This window comes from Ascaphus truei, chromosome 3 (assembly GCF_040206685.1).
Source record: "Ascaphus truei isolate aAscTru1 chromosome 3, aAscTru1.hap1, whole genome shotgun sequence".
In the NCBI taxonomy this organism is placed as follows: domain Eukaryota; kingdom Metazoa; phylum Chordata; class Amphibia; order Anura; family Ascaphidae; genus Ascaphus; species Ascaphus truei.
This window is the reverse complement of record NC_134485.1, coordinates 305850706-305874726: the sequence shown is the minus strand read 5'-3', so window position 1 is coordinate 305874726 and position 24021 is coordinate 305850706.

The window sequence follows — 24021 nt, the reverse complement described above, 5'->3', positions numbered from 1 at the left end:
CCTGCCTCCCTACACTTTGCTGCGCTTTGTGTAATGGCCACCGTGACTACAAATGTGCACCGCGCATGCGCGAACATGCACAAGATGGTGGCGCCCTGTCACTGATGCCGCCGGGAGCAGTGATAGCCCCTGCAACTGCCTGACATGGTGTGGGGGTACCCGCTACTCTGCGCAGGTGAGGAGGGCCAGGGGGGACCCTGCTACATAGTAATGAATTAGGCAGCACACTAGATTAGGTCACAAAAATATATGATCAAACACCACGTCTTCAGTTGTAACCAAATTAATTGAAAATTGTTTATTTAAAACAACAATAGGACAAATAAAATTTTTGTTCCATGTAGTTATCATATGAAAAAAGAGATTATTGCGAGCACACTAGCTAAATTATTAAGGGCTGGAAAAGTCACTCCTGAAGTTCCACAAAAATAAAGATATTGTAACAAGGTGGTCACCAAAAATAAAAATTAAAAACAACTTTAAAAATCATTCCTCGAAAAGGTTGACCATGTTTTGTAGCTATCAGTCTTTGGATTTTTTCCTCACACATTTCCCAGATAAGTACATTCTGTGCAGCTATTTGTGTGCCTTCATTATAGTTTTAATTGCATTCACTTGTGTGATATACAGTAACAATACCAGACTTTTTATCTGAACAGCTCTCGAGTCCTATTTTTTGTGCCTTTTTTTGTGCCCTACAGACTATAATAAAGTGTGTCTCTTTTTACATTACTCATTTTGTAAATGTATTCAGCTGCAGGGATTTTCTCTCTGGCTTGTCTAAAAACACTCTCACCATACAGCAACATTGTTCACTGTATAATCCATCGTCCCTCTGCATATATGTTTATTACCCCAAATTAAACTGACCAACAGTTAGTCTGTGGTGTACTACATTAATTGTCTCGTAGTTCAAGTAACAATATTCTCATGTTGTACCCGATGTTCTTGATTTTTTTTAGTTTGTTGACCTTACTTGGGATTTTATGCACCAAAAAAATGAATTATAATGTATATGCTTATTGTGATCTTTGAGTGCTGGGATACCATAATTCTTCTACTTGAACATTTAGTACGGAATAATATTCAGGAATACCTAATAGATAATAAAATTATTAGTAATATTCAGCATGGATTTATGAGGGATTGTTTATTCCAACATAACCTTATTAGTTTCTTTGATGAGGAAAGTAAGAATTTAGATCAGCCCAATGCAGTGGATGTGGTCAACTTAGAGTTTGAAAGGCTTTTGATATGGAGCCAAGAGGTTAGTGTCTGGGTTAAAATATTTGCACCTGGATTAAAAACTGGTTGAATGATAGAAAGCAGAGAGTTGTAAGAGAAGTACCTCAAGGCTCAGTACTGGGGCCACTGCTTTTTAACTTGTCTATTAAATATGTTGAGGCTGGCAAAGAGAGCAAAGTCTTCATCTTAGCTGATAAAACTAAGTTATGCATGGTAGTAAAATTGTTGCAGGATATCATTTCTCTATAGAAGGATTTGTATAGACTGGAAACATTAGCAGGTAGTAGATGAGGTTAAATACAGATAAATATAAGGTTATGCAGTTGGGAAGCAAGAATAAACATGATACTTACAAAATAAATGAGACAAAATGAGGTCAATCATTAATGGAGAATGATTTAAAAATGTTTATACTTCTGTGCCAGCCTTTATTCTAAAACTTCTCGGGGGCATTGTGGTGGCATGTCCTGAATGTCACGCGCAATAAATGGTGCATCCCCCGTGCTCATGCTGCATTCGCGCCGCCCGGCACCCGCGGTTGAACTGTGGTTGATCTGTTTAAAAACAGTATAATGGTTCGGATTTAATTGGGGGCAATTCTTCGCTTATCCGCCAAGTGGCAGATATTCATAAATTGTAATGAATTCTAATTTGTACAGTAATGTGTCGACTTGCAGGTGTTTAAAAAAAACCACCGTGGTCCATTGTGAAAATTGACCTTGGTACTGAAGAAATTACTGTATCAATTTAGGCGTTTCATAATAAAATCTAAATGCGCTGTGTCTTTTTCACAGTACTGTATTTCTCACTGCACAATCGCCGGACGGAAACAATGAGTACACCGCAGTACGTGTGCAAAAGACCTGACTGCACATATGCATTTATAATTTGTTCGGCAATTAATGCAGTAGCTGATAAAATGGCCACAGTTGGTGAAATCTATCAATATTTTATCTAAAATTATGACTGTTACAAATTTTCACCTGATGCTCGTGTGTGGAAGCGTGCAATAAGGAAAAAGTTAAGTAGTGATCCGTGTTTTTTTCGTATTGCCCCTGCACACGGAGTTAGAGGAGGGTATTGGTGTGTGGTGCCAGATTTTTCCAGTATCTTTGATCATGGGGACTTCAAAAGGAGAAAGGTCATGTTAAATCCAAATAATATTCGTCAATCCCAGGCCAGCAATGTAACAGCGCCTGTGCCGGCGCCGGCTTACAATAACGGTCTGGCCGTCAGTGAAAACCTGGTGACCGGCAACCCTTGCTATCAGTCCCATCCAGGATACCTGCAAAACTTCCAGCCTGAGCCTGATTTCACATACAGATATCAGCAAGCTTGCATGTACCAAAATAATTTCCAGCTTCATCAGCTGTCAACTACAGGTGTAGCAGGCCCGCTGTCACTTGTCAAGTACGTGTATAATAAAGACTACGGGACTGACAGTGGCTCATCACCACCCGTTTGGCAAAATCTATAATGAAGGTAAATACAGTATAATGTATTACATTAAATACCTGTATTACACTACCTGTATTACACTAGAGTACGTGTATTACTTACCCTACCTGCAGTTCAAGCTGCCGAATTGTATTCTTTTTTTAAAATATCAATACATTATGCACACAGACAAGTGATTAGTTACTGCACATTGGTCTGTTCTCCTGTAATCAATCGCTTTGCTCATGGTTATTTAGTTCTATTATTTTATTCACAATTCTAGAAAATGTAGTCCAGCACTATGATTGGCTGAGCAGTTTCTACAGTAGATACTAATTGGTGGACAGCTAGGCGCATGCGTGTATGTCTAATGGTACCTTGTTGAAATGCATATGCACATCATCACATCCCCAACCCCAACCCACCTCGCACGCAATGTCTTACTACAGTAACAAGACAACGGTAATGCAACTGCTGATAAACCCCCCTCCCCGAGCCATTCATTAAAATTCTTGTAGACGTCTTGAACCATTATGTGAAATGTTATACGGTACTTACTGTACTGTATGTTTTATAAAATGTGACACAATGAAACAATGAAACAATTACAAAAATTCAACTTTTTTTTGGAGTAAAAACATTATTTTATATATATTTATTATATTATAAAGCAATAACGGAAATATATAATACCCTGTTTCCTTGATTCTAAGACGCCATCAATTCTAAGACGCACCCTTGATTAAATAAAAAAAATTGGGGGAAAACACTGTATTAAATGTGCAGAATTTTTTTCTGGGGGGTGAGAGAGAGGGGAGAGAGAGAGGAGAGAGAGGGGGGAGGGAGAGAGAAGGGAGAGAGAGAGAGAGGGGGGGAGAGAGAGGGGGTGAGAGAGGGGAGAGAGAGAGAGAGAGACAGGGGAGAGAGAGGGGAGGGGAGGAAACACACACACACACACACACAGATACACACACACAGATATACATACACAGATACATACACACAGACACACACACACACAGACAGACATGCACACACACACACACACACACAACACACACACACACACACACACAGATACACACACACAGAGATACACACACACACACACACACACACACATACACACACAGATATATATACACACACACACAGATACACACACACACACACACAGAGATACGCAGACAAACACACACAGAGACACACACAGCTCCTTCTGCACTTGCAGCTTACACAGAGATTTGACAGGGGGGAGGAGGGGGGCTGGGCAATGTGAAGACAGACCCCTGTCCGGCACTGAACTCTCTGCACCTCATGGAGAATGGGGAGGGGTGTGTGATCTCTCTGCGTGGAGGGGAGGGGGTGGCGTGATGTCTCTGCATGGAGGGAACGGGGGGAGGGCAGAAGACCCGGCCGGCATCTTCAGCTGATCTCTCTGCACGAGGGGGAGGAGGGGGGCCGTGATATCAGGCATGTTTGCTGCACACAGAAAACCCGTCTGGCAACTCCAGCAGCGCCCCCTAGCTGTTTTTTTTCCCAGTACATTGATTGTAAGACACAGTCCTATTTCAGCCACATGAAAATAGGAAAAAAAGTACGTCTTACAATCGAGGAAATACAGTATTTTATGTTTCCTCAGAAAATAAACTTTGTCATCAAGCAGTGAATGACAAATGGAATGATTTCGATGGACCTATAGTATTATATCGCTTCTTTGAAACGTTGCTTGCGCATTGATGAATCTGATTTAAAAATCCAAATACTGGAGGCAACAATTTAGTGACAGTGCAATTTTTATTGATTAGGATAGAATAATTGTGAGCAGTATGCTGCTGTTTTCATATTCAATACTTTTTTTATATACTGTAATTAACTCTTACTGTACAAGAAACCCCCAAAATAAAAAGTTATAATCTTTTATTCTATACGGTATGTATTTATTCTACAGTATATGTACAGTTTTATCTATGTATTGTTTTAATACTGTTTTGATTTAATGCGCATGCATGTATGACTTCTCATTCAATTTGAATTCCAACTCTGAAAAAAAAATTGTTTTTCGTTTCTCGACATGGGCTTGCATAACAATTTTTGATATTCTGAGAATCAATCACTACTGTAGCTTTATAATTTTACTGTGCACTTGTCACGTACAGTACGACTTTATGAGGTGGGTGGCATAGTACTGTGATTTTTATTTGGGGGTATGGGGTTCAAAACATTATGATGACCTGTTGAAAATATTTCTTTGAACTAATAATCCAGCATACAGCCCTCTCCCCTCCCTCACACCCCCACACACAAGGCCAAACTATTCATTTGTAATGGGTGGCTTTGTGGCTTACGTTAGCTTAATAGTTTAATCTACTGTGTGTTATCACATTTATGCGCATGCGTGTATGTCTCATTGGAATCTTGTTGAAACGCAGACAGTATGCATGTCATCACATTTAGGTGCATGCGTTTATGTGAACAAGAGACACCCCCCGCCCCCCGAGCCATTCATTAAAATTCTTGTAGGCTGATAAGCCCTTGCTGTGGAACGAATCCTTCCCCAAACACATTTATTCGTTTTTTTTTTACTAACCAATCCTGCACACACTTCCACAGTAGCATTTCCCCACCCCCCACCCATTTTACTAACAAGACAACGGTAATGCAATCGCTTATCAACACCCCCCCCCCTCCGAGCAATTCATGAAAATTCTTGTAGCCTTCTTGAGGGACTGACTGATTTTATCAAACCATTATGTGAAATGTTATACTTATGTTTAATAAATGGTGACCCAATGAAACAATTTAAAACAATCAACATTTAAAAAAAATATTTTTGGTAAAGCTATATTTTATAACTTTTGAACAACAGAAAAATCAAGTAGCAAAGTCGATCCCCATCAGTCTGTCCTTCCAGGGATGAGCCCTTATACTTTGGCCAAAATGTTAAACTAGAAGACCATTTTATTTAATAGATATCTATACATATATATTTAGGCACTGTACCGTGTATAAGTTTCACTGGATGTGCACTGAGCTCTGTCTGTGTTTCATGTTCTGTCTCTGGTTTTAAATATATATTGCCATGCTCAGTAGCACTCCTTTGTGACACTGATGCAGTGGTCGTTATTCAAACACTTCACGCGGTGTGTAGATCGGAATACCCATTCGATGGCGTGCAATTTGATCTAATCGTGCCGAGTTAAACACGCAGTTTGATTATCGTTTTGTCTGGATTAGAAAATGGCATTTTAGCATGTTCTGCAATACCGTCGAGAAACTCAAGTGGGCTATTGCGAGTTGTTGTCATCAAAATCCAACAGCAATTCTATGTCACGATTAACATGTTGGCTGAAATCGTTGAGCTGCCTGCCACGCATGCGCAAATTCCAAAGCCCTTCTACTGTAAGCTGTCACATTTCATTCATGTCTGCGATACATTAGTCCAGTAGAATCAAATCATTAATAATAGACTTCACGCTAATTGTTTTCTACATGACTTTCCTTGGTTAAGGTGAACTGCTTATTAAAAAAAATTCTAAATGCCTTTCTGACCAACCATTATGCTGATTCGTAAGGCTGCAGCCCATTAACAGAGTGAACCAGGGTTCGATTCTTGCCTCAAATGTTTTTTTTTTCAGATGTTTTTTTTTTTTAATTTTATTTTCATTTTATTTCCACTTTAGTGCAAATAGCCGAGCGGCTTTTTACAGTACACTCGAGTGCGAAAAGCAAAGCAGCATCCATTTTCAAATGCTTTGCTTTGTGGTTGCATTAATCTTCCCGAGCCTGCTCTCACCGTTCTGCGCCTGCGTGTAATTCTCTTTGGTTGGGACCTGGGACCTTCGTCATTATTAATGCGCATGCGTGTATAACTTCCCATTCATTTGGAAGTTAGTTCAAGTTTTAAAAATATATACTGTACGCCGTGTATTTTTTTTTTTGGTTATCGCCATGGCTTGCTTAGCAAGTATGGATATTCTGAGATTCAAGTTTTACAAATGCAGTATATATTTTCTGGGGTAATCACCATGGGCTTGCATACTGTAGCAATTATGGATATTATGAGAATCAAACACTACTGTTGCTTTTTAAAACCACACTAGTCATGTACGTTCTTTCAGAGGTGGGTGGCATACTGTAGTACTGGTTTTTTTGGGGGGGTTGTGGGGAGCAAAACATTATGATGACCTGTTGAGAATATGTCTTTGAACTACAGCTTGGAACTTCATACAGCTAGCACAGCTCGCCCCCACTCCCCCCCGCACACACACGGCTCAAGGATTTCAACCTCTTATCAACACCTCTGACAAACCAACCATTTTCAAATGCTTTGCTTTGTGGTTGCATTAATCTTCCCGAGCCTGCTCCCACTGTTCTGTGCCTGCGTGTAATTCTCTTTGGTTGGGACCTAGGACCTTCTTCATTATTAATGCGCATGCGTGTAAAACTTCCCATTCATTTGGAAGTAAGTTCAAGTTTTAAAAATATATACTGTACTGTATGCCGTGTATTTTTTTTTTATTATTATCGCCATGGCTTTCATAGCAAGTATGGATATTCTGAGATTCAAGTTTTACAAATGCAGTATATATTTTTGGGGGTTATCACCATGGACTTGCATGCTGTAGCAATTATGGGTATTATGAGATTCAAACAGTACTGTTGCTTTTAATTCCACACTAGTCATGTATGTTCTTTCAGAGGTGGGTGGCATACTGTAGTACTGAGTTTTTTTTGGGGGGGGGGTGTGGGGAGTAAAACATTATGATAACCTGTTGAGAATATGTCTTTTAACTACAGCTTGGAACTTCATACAGCTAGCACAACTCGGACGCCCTCCCCCCCCCACACACACACGGCTCAAGGATTTCAACCTCTTATCAACACCTCTGACAAACCATCCATTTTCAAATGCTTTGCTTTGTGGTTGCATTAATCTTCCCGAGCCTGCTCCCACTGTTCTGCGCCTGCGTGTAATTCTCTTTGGTTGGGACCTGGGACCGTCTTCATTATTAATGTGCATGCGTGTATAACTTCCCATTCATTTGGAAGTTAATTCAAGTTTTAAAAATATATACTGTACTGTATGCCGTGTATTTTTTTTTTTAGTTATCGCCATGGCTAGTATAGCAAGTATGGATATTCTGAGATTCAAGTTTTACAAATGCAGTATATTTTTTGGGGGTTATCACCATGGGCTGTAGCAATTATGGATATTATGAGAATCAAACAGTACTGTTACTTTTTAATTCCACACTAGTTATGTACGTTCTTTCAGAGGTGGGTGGCATACTGTAGTACTGTTTTTTTTTATTTGGGGGTGTTGTTAAACTACAGCTTGGAACTTCATACAGCAAGCACAGCTCGCACCCCCTCCCCCCACCCCGCACACAAGCGGCTCAAGGATTTCAACCTCTTATCAACACCTCTGACAAACGATGCCACGCATGCGCGCCATAAGCCCTTCAAAGTTTCTTCTTTTGTGCTGTGCCAAGTCATCTTGGAGTTCACCGCTTATCAACAACACAACACCCTCCCCCCCCCCCATAGAGCTGTTAATAAGATTACCACTAGTAATAAGATTAACATGTTGTGTGAGATACAGGCCTAGCTAAGAAAGCCCTTCTAAAACTGCTATTGTACAGTACTGTAACAAAACAAGTCAACTTGAAGTTCAAAGCTTATCAACAACACAACAACAGAGCATTCCAACAGAGCCATTAACGTAAATGTACTGTTGTGTGATTATCATGAGCTGGGCAGAAGACATGTTGGATAATCCTTAATGCAGGAAAAAAGTATTTTTCTACAGCATTTTATTGCATTATTAACAGAAATGATTGATTAAACATATTTTTCATAAACTAATGTGAAGTGCAATGCTTTGTTTGTTGAACTGTTCATAAGAATTTCAGGTCTCCAAAGGGGGCTTAAAAATAGATTTTATTTTTTAATGCATAATACAGTACAAAAATACAATACAGTAGCTCTTGTCGTTCTCTTCGTTATTGCATTGCGAGATGGGGAGAGTGGGGCTGCAGCTCTGAAAATAAAGTATTTCAAAAGATTTTTTTAAATACTTTTTTTTGTTTTTTTGGCAAACACGAATTTCTATACAGTAATTACTGAGAGAGGTGGGAGAGGGGGGGGGGGTTGTGTAAGATACAGGCTGGTTTGTACATGAACACCGTACTATTATCTTACACACACCCCCACCCTTCCTTGCTTGCGGCAGTTCTGAAAATTAAAAAAAACAATAAATGCAGACATGGTTATTTTTAGGGCCATACTTACCTGTATCATACTTACCTGTGCCTTTTTACTTTCCCAAGGCCTGGCCATTACGTTTTATAACAATAGGCAACACAGTCGCAATATGATCCAAATATTTATTACATCTGGCTACGGTGAGTATATTGTTCCAGAAATTCAGTATCCTCTTTTCCAATTCTTCATTTTTGGACGGTTTCCACACTTTTCTGATATAATCCTTCAACTCATATCATACCATTTCGATGGAATTAAAATCTGGTGATCTGTTATACAGTAGGAGGGGAGAAAAAAGGTGAATTACATAAGCAGATATACAGTAAACTATGTAAAACAATGAGAAAAGGTTACCCAACTTACTCCGCTGGCATCTTAACCCAGTTGATACCACTGGCAAGAATGTGAGCCGTCGACGCTGTGTGTTTCGGATAATTGTCCTGGAAGAACCGGTGACCAGATGGGAAATCATTCTTTATGTATTCAACAACATGTGTAATTATGTGATCTTGGAAGAACGCTTTATTTATGATTCCTGGAAACAAGAAAAAAAATGTAACATTAGGGTACAAAATACTGAATACAGTACAGCTGTCCAGTGCGTAAGGCCACAGCATGTGGATTTGTGCATTACTTTACCCTCAAAGATAATGATGCATCCTGGTCCTTGTCTAGAGATAGCACCCCACACATGCATCTTCACTGGGTGCTTGGGACATGGCTTCAGAGATAGGCGTCCTTTTTTGTAGAATCCAAAACGGGCAAACCTCTCAAGCGCTACAGTTGTCTCATCTGTAAAGATGACATCATTGAAAGTTTGCCACTTTCAATCCATGCCCGTGCCTGGTCCACTCTTTTTATTTTGTTGGCTTCCCTTATCATAGGATACGCTCTGTAATGAAAAGGAAAAATGTTAGAGTCATAAAATGCTGGACATAGAGTACAGTATGACACTGTATTAGGAGGTAGCCTAACATAAAAAAAGAGGGCATGGGTGACGTACTGTATACTATACTTACTTAAAACGCCCATATTTCCATCCCAATTTCCGTCTCATCAACCTGATATTGGTCTCTGGTGCTTTTATTTTGTGAGTAGCCTCTAGTGCACTCTTTACCCTTGTGGCACACGTCTCAACATTCGCATCACTCATTTGGTCCACCAGAAGAGTGTTCGCCCTAATGTGTAAAGAAAAAAACAACAATTTGTTACAGTAGGTAAATTAAGAATCCCAATAGCGCACATATTTCTTATTGTCTGATGTTGCTGCTGCACTTACTGTATTGTACAGTGAGTACACTTTGGGCGCTACAGTATACAGTATGAATATATTAAATAAATAGCCCCTCAAACTGCAGGATTATTAGTTAAAAGAAAACAGAATCTTTTGAAATGATTACACTATCACACCACCTCCTAAAGTACAGAAGACAGTACAGTATATTACTGAAGAGCTGACTTAAAAAGCTAGTGACTGATTGTAAGAATGGCAAAAATGTTATACTGTACAGTCGAAAGGTACTGTAAAGATTAATAAAATATTGAACACAGGCATACTTGTACTAAACGTTGGTAGAGTTATGGAGGACAATACAGTAAGTACTTACTCAGTAGTGACAGTCGGCTTTCTTTGGACATTTTTGGCCTTCCAATGCGCATGATAACTAATAATGCTTTTTGCTAAACTGAAGCCCGAAGCAACTAACCAGCGTTGGATCTGTAAAATGCGGTGTCAATTCTGGTACATATCCTTTATTCTCAAGCTGAGATCTTTTGAAATCCTTTTCTTTGGCATCGCTGCTGATAGAAAAAAATTGCAAGCACACACAGAGCAATTCGATGTGAATTCGATGTGTATTGAATGTGCATTGAATACACAAAATGGATGGTGTATTTATACTTTAATTTAATGTGCCTTAACGTCACTCGACAGGATTAGTACACAGTCCGCCCACTTTTAACACCTGCACCCCGTGTCCATGCCCACGAAAAAAAATACATAAAAGATGAGACAAATTGCATAGACTCTCACACACTGATCTCTATCTGAACTTGCTCTTGTCCAGATACTGCATTGTGCATTCGTCCTTCTGTTTCCATGGATCGCCCCCGATTCTATGGACACAGTAACCAGCTTGCTTCTGCTGTGCCGCCCAAGCGAAAGGCGGAAGCTGTTTCCCAGCGAAAACCTAAGCGAAAACCAAAGCAGAATAAAGAAAATGTTCCGAAGGCTCCCAAGGTTAAAAACCCTGGGCCTTATTTTGTACGAAAGAAGATCGGTGCACTTAGCACTGTGCAAGTCAAGTGGCATCCCCCGGCTCGCCTGCTCCACAACCCATCTCCGACGCTGCTGCTCTCCTGGCACCCCTGGATCACCTGCTCCACAACCCATCCCTGATGCTGCTGCTCTCCTGGCACCCCCCGGCTCACCTGCTCCACAACCCATCCCCGACGCTGCTGCTCTCCTGTCAACCCCCAGCCGAACTGCTCCACAACCCATTCTCTATGCTGCTGCTCTCCTGTCAACCCCCGGCTCATCTGCTCCATAAACCATCTTTGAGGATGCTCTCCTCCTGGCAACCCCCTGGTTGCCTTCTCCACCACCCACCTACGCAGATGTCTACAGTACGGACCAAAAGGTTGATCTTATTTTGGAGACCATGTTGAGTATGGATAGGCAAATGGAGAAAATGGAAAGCAACATCGAGAAGATGGCAAGTAACATGGAGAAGATGGCAAGTAAGATGGAGAAGATGGAAAGGAAGATTCTGGGGATGAATTCTCGAGTTCCTGTCCCTGTACATCCGACGCAGGAGCAGGAGGGTGGCAAGCATGACGTGACCTTCACGCTTCCCTCACCACCAAGCATCCCACGCTCACCCCAGCCATCAGAATACGTGTACGAGTATGCCTTTGCAGACGAGGTGACAACCCCGGTAAGGCCACAACAGGAGGAAAGCATCCTCCCACACCGCCTACCCTCACCCGCTGCCAGAAGTACCCCAGCACTACCCAGGCTTCCAGCGATGCCAGACATCATCTTGACCGACCTGACTCAGCAAGACAGGGAGAAATACAAGACTGGATCTGCTTGTGTAGCCCACAAATTTGCCCTGGCAATATTTAAACACCACGTCAGTTTTGAGATGTACAGCGGTTGGACCCACAGTGTAAATTATGAAGGAAATAAAAGAAAGAGGGCTCAGCCAGCAAATTTAAGAAAGACCATTTTGAATAAATTGGAGTGTTATGTTCGTGTTACCCCTACCCTTATGAGAGCTGTGAGAGACACTATAAATGGCCTGTTGAGGCATACAAGGGCTCATGCTTGGAGTGGCATCCCTCTTGCAAACGACTTTTCCCAAACTCTACAGTAGTGCAAAAAATTTTCATCCCCCCCAAAAAAAAATTACAGTAGCATTGTTTTAATATTTAATGTGTTTAATCATTTTTAGTTTGTTTTTTATTGTGTCGAAATATTGATATTGTCTAATCATTTTTTGTCAATCAGGCACAGGTAAGTATGTTACTGTATAGAAATTCGTTTGTGCAAAAAAAAATGGGTTTTAATTTTTTTTTTAAATACTTACTGTACTGTATATTGTCTAATCATTTTTTTTTGTCAATCAGGCGCAGGTAAGTACGTTACCATGTTTTTCCCGGGCAGCCGTGGATTTACCTCTCTGTGGGCAGTCTGTACGTTAGGGTAAGGGTTGTTTTTTGAGCTGAGAGAACTTCTTTTACCAGTGTTTACTGAATAGGCAATAGAGACCTTGCCTTTGTAATTGCCTGCCAACACCCCTCCCTTTCTGACTTCCCCTTAGATGTTTGGATTTACTGTAAGTAAATTATGGTTTTATGGTTTTATTAAATTATGGTAAGTAAATTAGGTAAGTATGTTACTGTTTGTGCAAAAAACAAAAAAAAATGAATAGAAGGTGTTTTTAACGTGTTGTTTTTAATCAAACTAACCATGTCTGTTTATTTACAGTATACAGGATTTTCAGCAGCTGCAGTGTAAAAAAGGAATGGGGGGGAAGGGAGTGTAAGATCACAATACTGTGTTTACTTTAAGTACAAACAAGCCTGTATCTTACACAAACCCCCCTCTTCCACCCTCTCTCAGTGTTCCAGTACAGTACATTTTGAAAAATCCTGTTGGGAAACAAAAATGTTTGTTTTTTTTACAAATCTTTTGAAATGTTGTTATTGTTTAATCTTTTTTACCCGTAATTACTGGTAATTTACCAGTAATTACCAGTATTTGTCTCTTTCTACCGTATTTTCAGAGCTGCAGCCCCCTCATCTCGCAATGCCATAAAGAGGAGAAAGACCACAGCAACTGTTTTTTTTTGTATTACTGTATGCATTAAAAAATTAAATTATTTTTAGACCGAGCCCCTATTGCAGACCTGAAATTCTTATGAACAGTTCAACAAAGCATCGCACTTCACATACCAGTACCAGTACAGTACAATATGGAAAGAAAGGGCACTTCTCTTAACATTTATTTAAAAAAATGTCCAAATGAGACATACAATACAGTGCCAGTTCCTTTAAAAGAAAACAGTATTTACTGTTGCACAAGTTGAAAGCATTCAATAATAAGTAATACAAATAGTATGGAATAAAAGATATACATTTTTATTTTTGGTGTTTATAGGAAAAGTTGTGCAATGAAATGTACTGTGAAACAGTAGTGAGGATGACAGTACTGTACAATGTAAAATAATTTAATATAAAAGCAGCAGCATACTACAGTACTGTACAGTATAAGGTTTTCTATAAAGCTCACAATTGTTCTATAGATAGATAAAAATGGCACTGTCACTAAATGTTTGTCCACTTGGCAAACAATGCAAAAGCAACTTTTAAAATAAGCGATATTAGAGGTCCATCCAAATCCCTTCTTTTTTCTTTTTGCGCTGGATGTCAAAGTTTCGTTTCTGGGGAAAAACAAAAAACTATGCTATTATTATTGGTATTGTGCATGCATCAAGTCGCTTCATTTGGAATTAAAGCAGCCATTCAACCGTTGTGGACGATGAGAACAAACTTCTTATTGGCTCTGACTCTTGAGCCCCACCCTCTCCCTACATTTGTAAGCCAGCTGCAGCAGCGTCACGTACTTCAGCGGACAATTAAATCATTCTTCAAAGTGCACTCAACAGAGAAACATCCCATCACCTCAACTCGCATACAGTAAAGTACTGTATTGTATTGATGCACATAAGTACAGTAGTACTAGCGGCTAAAAACTTAAGACTATCATGTAGAGTACATTATACTGTAGTTAAGTGTAATACAGTGTATTACATTACTGTATACAGTACCTTCTTTATAAGCATTATAAGCTTTGCCAAACGGGTGGTGATGACTCACTGTGACACCTCATGTCTGCATTATAGTTGACAGGTGTCAGCTGGCCTGCTACACTTGTAGTTGACAGCTGATGATGCTGGAAAATATTTTGGTACTGGTACATGCAAGCTTGTTCATACGCGAAATCATGCTCAGGCTGGAAATTTTCCAGGTATTCTGGCGGGGACAGGTACAAATGATTGCCGTTCAGAAGGTTCACTGACTGTCGGACCGGACACCGGTGCCAGTGGTGCTGTTGCCGGCACATTGCTGGATGGGGATTGACGAATCTTGTATGGGTTAAACCCCACTTTTCTTCTTTTGAGATTGCCATGATCAAACATACTGTGAAATTCTGGCATGACACCCCAATACCCGCATATCTCTGCGGCAGGAGGGGCAATACGAAAAAACCAATGATCGCTACTAAAGGTTCTTCTTATCGCACGCTTCCACCCATGAACGTCAGGTGAAAACTTGTAAAAATCGTAGTTCGATATAAAATATTCATATATTTCAGATACAGTCGCCATCTTTTCTGCTGCAGCATTAATCGCTGAATATATTAAAAACGCATAACTACAGTCAGGTTTTTTATACGTCTGTGGTGTAGACATAATGTCCACTCAGCAATTGCGCGGGGAAAGAATGTTAAAAAAAGGCATACATTGAGTATTTTAATGCTTTTTATTAAGAATGCCTAATTTGATAACGTCTTCGAAAAAACAAGGTCATTTCACAATGGGCCACTGTAAATTTGTACACCAGTATCTGTTTTAAACACCTTCATCCTTACAAAGTAGCGAAGCAACGTACTGGTACACATTCCATGTCAATCCAATTCATTCATGGCATTCATTTCTGCCACCTTGCGGATATGCAAAGAATAGCAGCCAAATTATAATTCATTAACTCTGCCACATGGCGGATATGAGAAGAATTGCATCCAAAGAAACAATAAACCATTAAATTAAACAGATCTACCACGTCCGGTTGCCTGGTGCCGGATTGCGCGAATGCGGCATGACTAGTGATAAAACGAAAAAAGGCCGAATGGAATACAGCGGTCAACACGAAAACCGATTCGTGATGTGTTCAAATAACGGCCGCTGCATCAGTATATGCTTATATATATGTTGTGGTTATTTTGGGGGTTCAATATGAGCTTGTAGGTGTCCTGTAAGTTTTATAATTCTTGTTCAGCTGGTCTTAGCTGATTGGAGGGTGGCTCCTCCTACCTAGTTGAAGCTCATCCCCTCCCACATTTAAATGGTTAAAAGCTCACTCCATTGCATCTCCCACTCTCAGGGGAACTTGCTTGCTTGCAGTTTGATTGTGACAAATCTAATACAGAGTGCTTTTCCTGGTAATGTACAGGTTAATAAGAGCTTCAATCAGACTTAAAACTATTCAACTACCTTTGACAGATTTATTATAAATCATTCATCCTGATAATGCACAAGTTATTAAGAATTTATATTAGTGTTAGGTACCCTTGAGATGTGGTCTGCCGTGTAGTGGCTCAAGGGCTAACAACACTTTGGCCAAAATGTTAAACTAAAAGACCATTTTATTCAATAGATATCTATACATATATATTTAGGCACTGTACCGTGTATAAGTTTCACTGGATGTGTACTGAGCTCTGTCTGTGTTTCATGTTCTGTCTCTGGTTTTAAATATACTTTCTTTGTACGCCAGCAAATTTCTTAATCACATGATAAGGCCCAGGCTTCTTAGCCTTTGGAGTCATCTGAACGTTTTCTTTATTATCCTTTCGATTTGTCTTTGTCTTGGAAAAGGCTCCACATTTCGCTTTTTCGTGGCCGGCACGGCAGAAGAAAGCAGATTCCTGCCTCCGTAGAATCAGGGTTGATCCATGGAAGCAGATGGCTTAATGCAGTATCTGGACAAGGGCAAGTTCAGATACAGATCACCGAGTGGTAGGCTATGCAATTTGTGTCACCTTTTATACACTGTGTCTCTATTTGATTTTTTTCGAGATCATAGCCACGAGGTGCAAGTTTTAAAAGTGGGCGTACTGTGTACTAAACCTGTCGAGTGAGGTTGAGACACATTAAAGTATAAATACACCATCCATTTTGTTGATTCACTGCACATTGTATAAACATCGACTACACATCGAATATACATTCTTGTGCTTGTATATTTCTTTCTAAACGCAGCGATGCCGATTAAAAAGATTTCAAAGGATCTCAGCATGAGAATACATGATATGTACAAGAGAGGACAATGAATTTCACAGATACAGTGCTGATTAAATACTTTGTGCCTCATTGTTACAGCAACCACTGTGAGCTATCATGCCCATGGTAAGGCCATAAGTGTGAAGCGGACACCAACAGTCACTATCGAGTAAGTATTTACAGTATGTTTTCTTTACTGTACAGTACAGATTAAATGCATGTTTTTAATATTTGATCAAGATTAACATTCTTACAGTGGCGGCACTCTTTAGTCTAATGCGGCTTTCTCCGCGGCTATTTTTAAACCGCGTGCAAACGCGGGCTTTTTTTTTTTAACTTTCGGTTTACTTTCGGCGCTAGTTTCTGCACCGCAGGCGCTCCATTGTTCAGCGCGCCTGCTCCATTGTTCAGCGTGCCTGCTTCATTGTTCACGCTGAATGGGAGATAGGTTGGCGCGCGGCCGAGATGGGCCGGCGCGCGGCCTAGATGTGGCTGGCGCGCGGCCAAATTCGGCCGCAAAAGCAAACAGCCCCAAACAATTCCAGGTAAGAGTTAGATTAAACGTGGCAGCAGCAGTATAATCAATTAATTTTAAGATACCCATGACACCCATTGTATTTCAAAGTGAGTTGCACTCTTTCCTTAATTATCACTCACTTCATTATTACTCATTATGACTCACTCACCCCCCCAATGCAGTATACAGTATACTGTTTACTGTATACAGTATGACACACACATAAAGTACACATAATATTATATTATAATGTTACAGTGTATTTATATATATCTATTATAATTTATATACTGTAGATGTATATTTATATAACTATATTATATATATATATATATATATATTATAATTTACATAGCTGTTTATTTATATAACTATATATATATATATATATATATATATATATATATATATATATATATATATATATATATATATATATACATTACCGCATAGCAGCAAAAAGGAGACAGCACTCAGGGGAATGAAAATAAATGTATTAAATACAGCACATAACTCCAACGTTTCGATCCCACAGGGGGATCTTCCTCAGGGTGGTGCATAACAAACAGGTGCAGCACATAATTGAATTAAAACAATACCTTACATGCTTAATGTGGGACTCTCCCGTTGCTGTGAACCGCCAAGCGATGTCTGAAACGCAGTGATCCGCCCGTCTCGTGAAACGCACTCACCGCGCATGCGCAGGTCAAGGGTTAAAGGCAAGAAGTAAAAAAACCTCCGGCGCGTATATCAGAGCCAGAGGGGGCGCCTGCAGTCAATGAAACTCCTCCTCCTGGCCCACACCCAACATCACCATACACCCTGGACTACTCAAAAGCCTTGCACTATCTACTGAATGTTGGTGGAGAACTCTAAAAACCAGCACACCATACACTGCTCACTCAAATGGCAAACACCACAAATCTACAACTTGGAAACAACTAACCAAATTTCTACTCATACTATTTCTCTCTTTAGCAGGTGATATTGAACCTAACCCAGGTCCTTGCATTTCAGCTCTGTCCCATGCCACTGAGAATTCCACCTTTAAATTCCAAAAAGGGCTATCTGTCGCCCATATAAACATCCGGAGCGTGCTGCCCAAACTGGATGAACTAAGGGCATGGTGCCTTATGCTTAAACCCAAAGCCATCGTTCTTACAGAAATATGGCTATCCCCTAAAACCCCTGATGCAAATATTGCCATTCAGGGATACTCCATTTTTAGGAGAGATCGGTCAAAGAGAAGAGGAGGGGTATTATTTTATATTGCAGACACATTACAATTTAGTAACAAAAAAACAAACAAAGTGCACAACACTCATCATGAAAAATGTAATAAACTATGTTTATATAAAAGGTGTTTCAAGGTTATGCGTACATCAAGGTAGATTAATCAAGCCTAGAGCCACAGAGTGGCAGTTACCAGCATCTGCAACCAGGAACCACCAGAGCTTCACTCTCCTTTCCACCTACAGGTAGGTGAAATGCCAGATAATTGATGACTCTGCCACAGTCTCAATGCCCTGTTAATAGCGTCAATGTGCTTAGTGGATCCTGGGGAGTGGTTGTCCTTTGCTCGCAAGTAGTACACAGGTTCCTCTGCAGACCTCACTGTGTTTCCCGATCAGTCAGGCAGCGTGATGGCGGGGTCCCGCGGGCCCTTCTGTGACGTCAGAGCGCCGGCTCTGCTTTGAGTAACAGCGTCTGCCAGTAATGATTCAGACCTCACATGGCAACCACAGAGGCAGGCAACAGCGCGGCACATGCGCAGAAGAGGAAATCAACTCGGTGTTCAGCAAACCGTTTGACAACAATAAAATACACCTTGGAACATGAATAATAAAAAAACATGAAAAATAAAAAATCATCAGGCAAGCTGATAAGGGGGGCGGTGTGGTCCTCCAGGACCATAAGGTATATGAGGCTGAGGCCAACCGCCTCCTTGGAGATCAAGCTTTTTATATTAAAATTGCTAAAGATCCAACTGTAGAGTATACAGCTTTATTAAAACAGCTTCTTACAGTAGCTATGGATGAATTGGTACTTTCTAAATTAGAGTTTGATTTTTTATATTCAGAATGTCCCCGAGTACCTATTTTTTATCATTTGCCCAAGATTCATAAATCTTTAGTTAACCCCCCTGGTCGTCCTATCATCTCAGGCATCCAGTCACTCACATCCAACCTCTCACAGTTTATTGATTTCTTTTTACAAAGCTATGGTAGTTAAAATGCCTGCTTATTTGAAAGATACTTTATCGGTGCTTCAGATTTTTTCTGGCTTCGAATGGAAGAAGTCATATAAGTGGTTGACTTGTGACATCCAGGAGTTATATACGCACATCCCACACGACAAGGGTTTGTCGGCGATAAGGTTGGTCCTGGAGGAAGACAGATTACTGCACCCCCTGAATGTGGAATTCATACTAAAAGCAATTGAATTCATATTAACACATAATTATTTTCTCTTTCTGTCCCAGTTTTTCTTGCAGGTTTGCGGAACTGCAATGGGGACTAGATTTGCCCCCAGTTTCGCGAACCTGTATATGGGAGACTGGGAGAGGAAGAGTATTTGGACCAACAACCCCTACAGTAGGAATGTTGTGATATGGAAACGCTTTATCGACGACATCCTGTGTGTGTGGGATGGTAATGATCAAGAATTGTTACATTTCATAGATTATCTTAATGATAATGATATGAACTTGATCTTCAGCCACATTTCCAACGAGCGATTTATCAATTTCCATGATCTCAATTTAACTGCCACGAGTACTGGGGAAGTAACCACAAAGGTATTCTTTAAAGAAGTGGACAGTAATAACCTACTTATGGCCTCCAGTAATCATAAAAAATCATGGATTTCCAATATCCCTAGGGGCCAATTTGTTCGAATCAAGCGAAATTGCAGTTCCACCGTTGATTTTGAGGAACAGGCTAACATACTTTTGCATAAATTTCTAGAAAGGGGTTATTTGGAAAAAGACCTGTTGAAAGACCTGGATATAGTGAGGGGAATGGATAGAGACCACATGATATTACCAAAGAGGAAGGAATCACCTGTTGTAACTGAGTTTCTTGATATTCCATTTGTGACTACCTTTAATTCTGTGAGTGTTAAAATTGAGGAATTTTTTTAAAAACATTGGGCAATATTAAATAGGGATGTGTTTTTAGGGGGCCACATCCCACCAGCACCAAAATTCATCTACAGGAGAGCTAAGAATTTTAAAAATACCTTGGCTTCTAGTGATATTTTTCCACCAATCCATAATAGGGATAAGTTATGGCTAAATAAATCTGTAGGTAATTATGCATGTGGTAAGTGCTCTGTTTGCCACTATCTACATAAAGAGAGGAAAACTTTTAAATCATTACTTAATCATGAGGAGTTTAAAATTGAAGAATTTATAAACTGCAATACCACCCATGTGGTTTACTTGATTGAATGTTCCTGCAATATCCAATATGTTGGTCGCACTAAAAGGTGTTTGAAAGTGCGCATCCAGTAACACATTAGGAATATTAAAAATGGTTATGATAAGCACAGTTTGTCTCGGCATTTCTCTGTACACCATAAAAAAGACCCATCTTCCCTTAGATTTAAGGGTATACACACTGTCCCCTTAGAGAGGAGAGGTGGTGATAGAATTAAGAATCTCTCTATCCAAGAAACATTCTGGATTTACAAATTAGAATCCCACACCCCTAAAGGGTTAAATGAGGATGTGGATATATGGTCCCTGTATTGATTCTGTCATTTAAATAATTCATGTCTGGTTCGGAACTAATTCTTGTTTCTTTCTTTCAGATATAAATCTTTGTCATTTGTTATTTTTATGGTTAATTTTAGTATTGTGTTTTATGCAGCTTTTTAAGTATTAAAAATAAAATGTTTTATTTTTTTATTTTTTAGGCAGCTCTGATTTTGCAGCTGTACTGCATTAGCATGGTGCATAGTGATTCGTTGATACTACTAAATTGTTAACCAATCATATGGTTTTGAATGGTATAAACTCTGATACAGATATCATGTGTTTTATTCCCTGAAGAAGTGGCCTGTTGAGCTACGAAACGCCGCGTAGGAGATATACCATTCAACCTATATATTTTTATTATTCATGTTCCAAGGTGTATTTTATTGTTGTCAAACGGTTTGCTGAACACCGAGTTGATTTCCTCTTCTGCGCATGTGCCGCGCTGTTGCCTGCCTCTGTGGTTGCCAAGTGAGGTCTGAATCATTACTGGCAGACGCTGTTACTCAAAGCTGAGCGGGCGCTCTGATGTCACAGAAGGGCCCGCGGGACCACGCCGTCACGCTGCCTGACTGATCGGGAAACACAGTGAGGTCTGCAGAGGAACCTGTGCACTACTTGCGAGCAAAGGACAACCACTCCCCAGGATCCACTAAGCGCATTGACGCTATTAACAGGACATTGAGACTGTGGCAGAGTCATCAATTATCTGGCATTTCACCTATCTGTAGGTGGAAAGGAGAGTGAAGCTCTGGTGGTTCCTGGTAGCAGATGCTGGTAACTGCCACTCTGTGGCTCTATGCTTGATTAATCTACCTAGATGTACGCATAACCTTGAAACACCTTTTATATAAACATAGTTTATTACATTTTTCACTATGAGTGTTGTGCGCTTTGTTTGTTTTTTTGTTACTAGATTCTAGGGTCTCGGGCTACCCTTTACACAGCAGCAGACGCTCATCTACATTGGTATATATTTATTCACCTTTTCCACATGGTGGGGTGTGTTTTTTTTATTTAAATTGACATCACAATTAACACTTTGTATTAAGTATATATTTTAGTGCGTACTTATTTGTTTTTTCTATTTGTTCACATTGCAATTTACACTGTTAAATTGCCCACCAAGCCCACCCTCTTTTGAAATTCTAGTTGGCAAAATTTGCCTCCCCTTTTCTAAGCCCATCTTGCTTGCTGGCATCTACCGCCCCCCTAAAGCCCCTCTACAATCCTTGACTGATATCACCCAATTTCTTGGCTCCATTTCCTCTCTGAATGAGAAGAGTGAGCTGCTAGTTCTTGGGGATTTCAACTTCAATTGGCTTGACCCTAAAAACCACAAAATCCAGATACAACTCAAGTTACTTAACCTATCACAACTCATTTCCCAACCCACACGGATAAACCTGAAATCGCATAACCATTCCTTACTAGACTGGAATCTCTCCTCAAACCCCAGCAGAATCCAATCCTCTGGCATCCTTCCTGATATTTTCAGTGACCATGCAATAGTGTACTGTGTAAGGAAAATTAAACCGCCCCATTCAAGCCCTAAAGTTCTCCTCAATAGAACATTTAAAAACTTTAACCCACAACAGTTTCTGGATGACCTTACCAACTGCCCATGGCACAGAATCGATTTAATTCCCGACCTTGATTCTGCGCTCGACTATTTCCAATCAGATTTCTTAAAACTCTGCGATACCCATGCTCCACTACGCAAAATAAGGGTACGGGGGGCCCACCTTCCATGGGTTACACCTGACCTTATAGCACTCTACCAGTTCAGGGATGCCTTGTAGAAAAGCTACAAAGTAACTGGCACTACCAAGGATCTCAATCACTACAGATGCATGCGGAACATGTGCACAAGGCAAACAAGGCATGCAAAAGCACAATATTACTCTGACAATCTCCACCAAAATACATCAAACCCAGCTAACTTCTGGAAGGTTATCAACAATATATTCCAGCCTCCTAACCATCAACAACCAAGTAATATCACTAAGGGGGATATTACTCTGACAAACACCACTGACATTGCAAATGCATTCAATGATTACTTTGTGGGGTGTGCCACTAACTTATTAGCGAAACGCAGCACAAACCCCAAACATGAATCTCATCCTGGGAGTATCCCTACAGTCCCACCCCCTCCCAACACTGCCCACAATTTTCAATTTGGCCCAGTATCTGAAGAGGAGATTATACAAGCGCTCCTCAAACTAAAACTATGCAGCCAATGCAGACCCGACTTACTACAATCTAGGTTCCTACGACTTGGTGCTCCAGCCATTGCCAAACCAATTGCATCCATAGTCAACTCTATCCTGTCTGCAGGCCATATCCCTAGACCTGGAAAACTGCCAGAGTAGTCCCAATCTTCAAAAGTGGGGACAAAAACACTGTCTCAAACTACAGGCCAATCTCACTTCTCCCAATTCTATCCAAAGTCATGGAAAAATGTGTCCACTCCCAATTAAGTGATTTCTACACCAAGACAAATTTCCCTAGCCAATTCCAATCTGGGTTTCATCCCAAACACTCCACCATAACTACCCTGCTAAAAGTTTGCAATGAAATCCAGTGTGGAATGGAACGGGGACAACTCACTGGTGCAGTATTCCTAGATTTTGCAAAGGCTTTTGACACAGTTGATCATGCTATCCTGCTTAACAAACTCCAGAGCTCTGGAATAGTTAAACATGCTTTAAACTGGTTTCAGTCCTACCTATCAGGAAGATCCCAACATGTGTCTATCTCAGGCTCTAACTGCAACCCCCTGGATATCACCTGTGGTGTCCTGCAAGGCTCTGTTCTGGGGCTCCTACTCTTCTCAGTGTTCATTAATGATCTTCCCACAGCTTGTAAGGAAGCCTCAATACACATGTATGCAGATGACACAATCCTATATGCACACAGCCATAGCCTCTCTGACCTTCAACACATACTTCAGTCTGACTTTTTGAGACTCGAAAACTGGATTTCCCAAAACAAACTGTTTTTAAACACTGACAAGACGGTAACAATGGTATTTGGGACCAAGACTAAATTTGTAAAGCTTCCAGTGACTGAGCTCCTGATTAGAACCAACGCTAACACCACCCTAACACCTGTCACTAGTTTTAAATACCTGGGCTTATGATTTGACTCCCACTTAACATTCGGGATGCACATTGATACCCTGACAACCAAGACCTATGCCAAACTAGGGGTACTTTATAGGAACA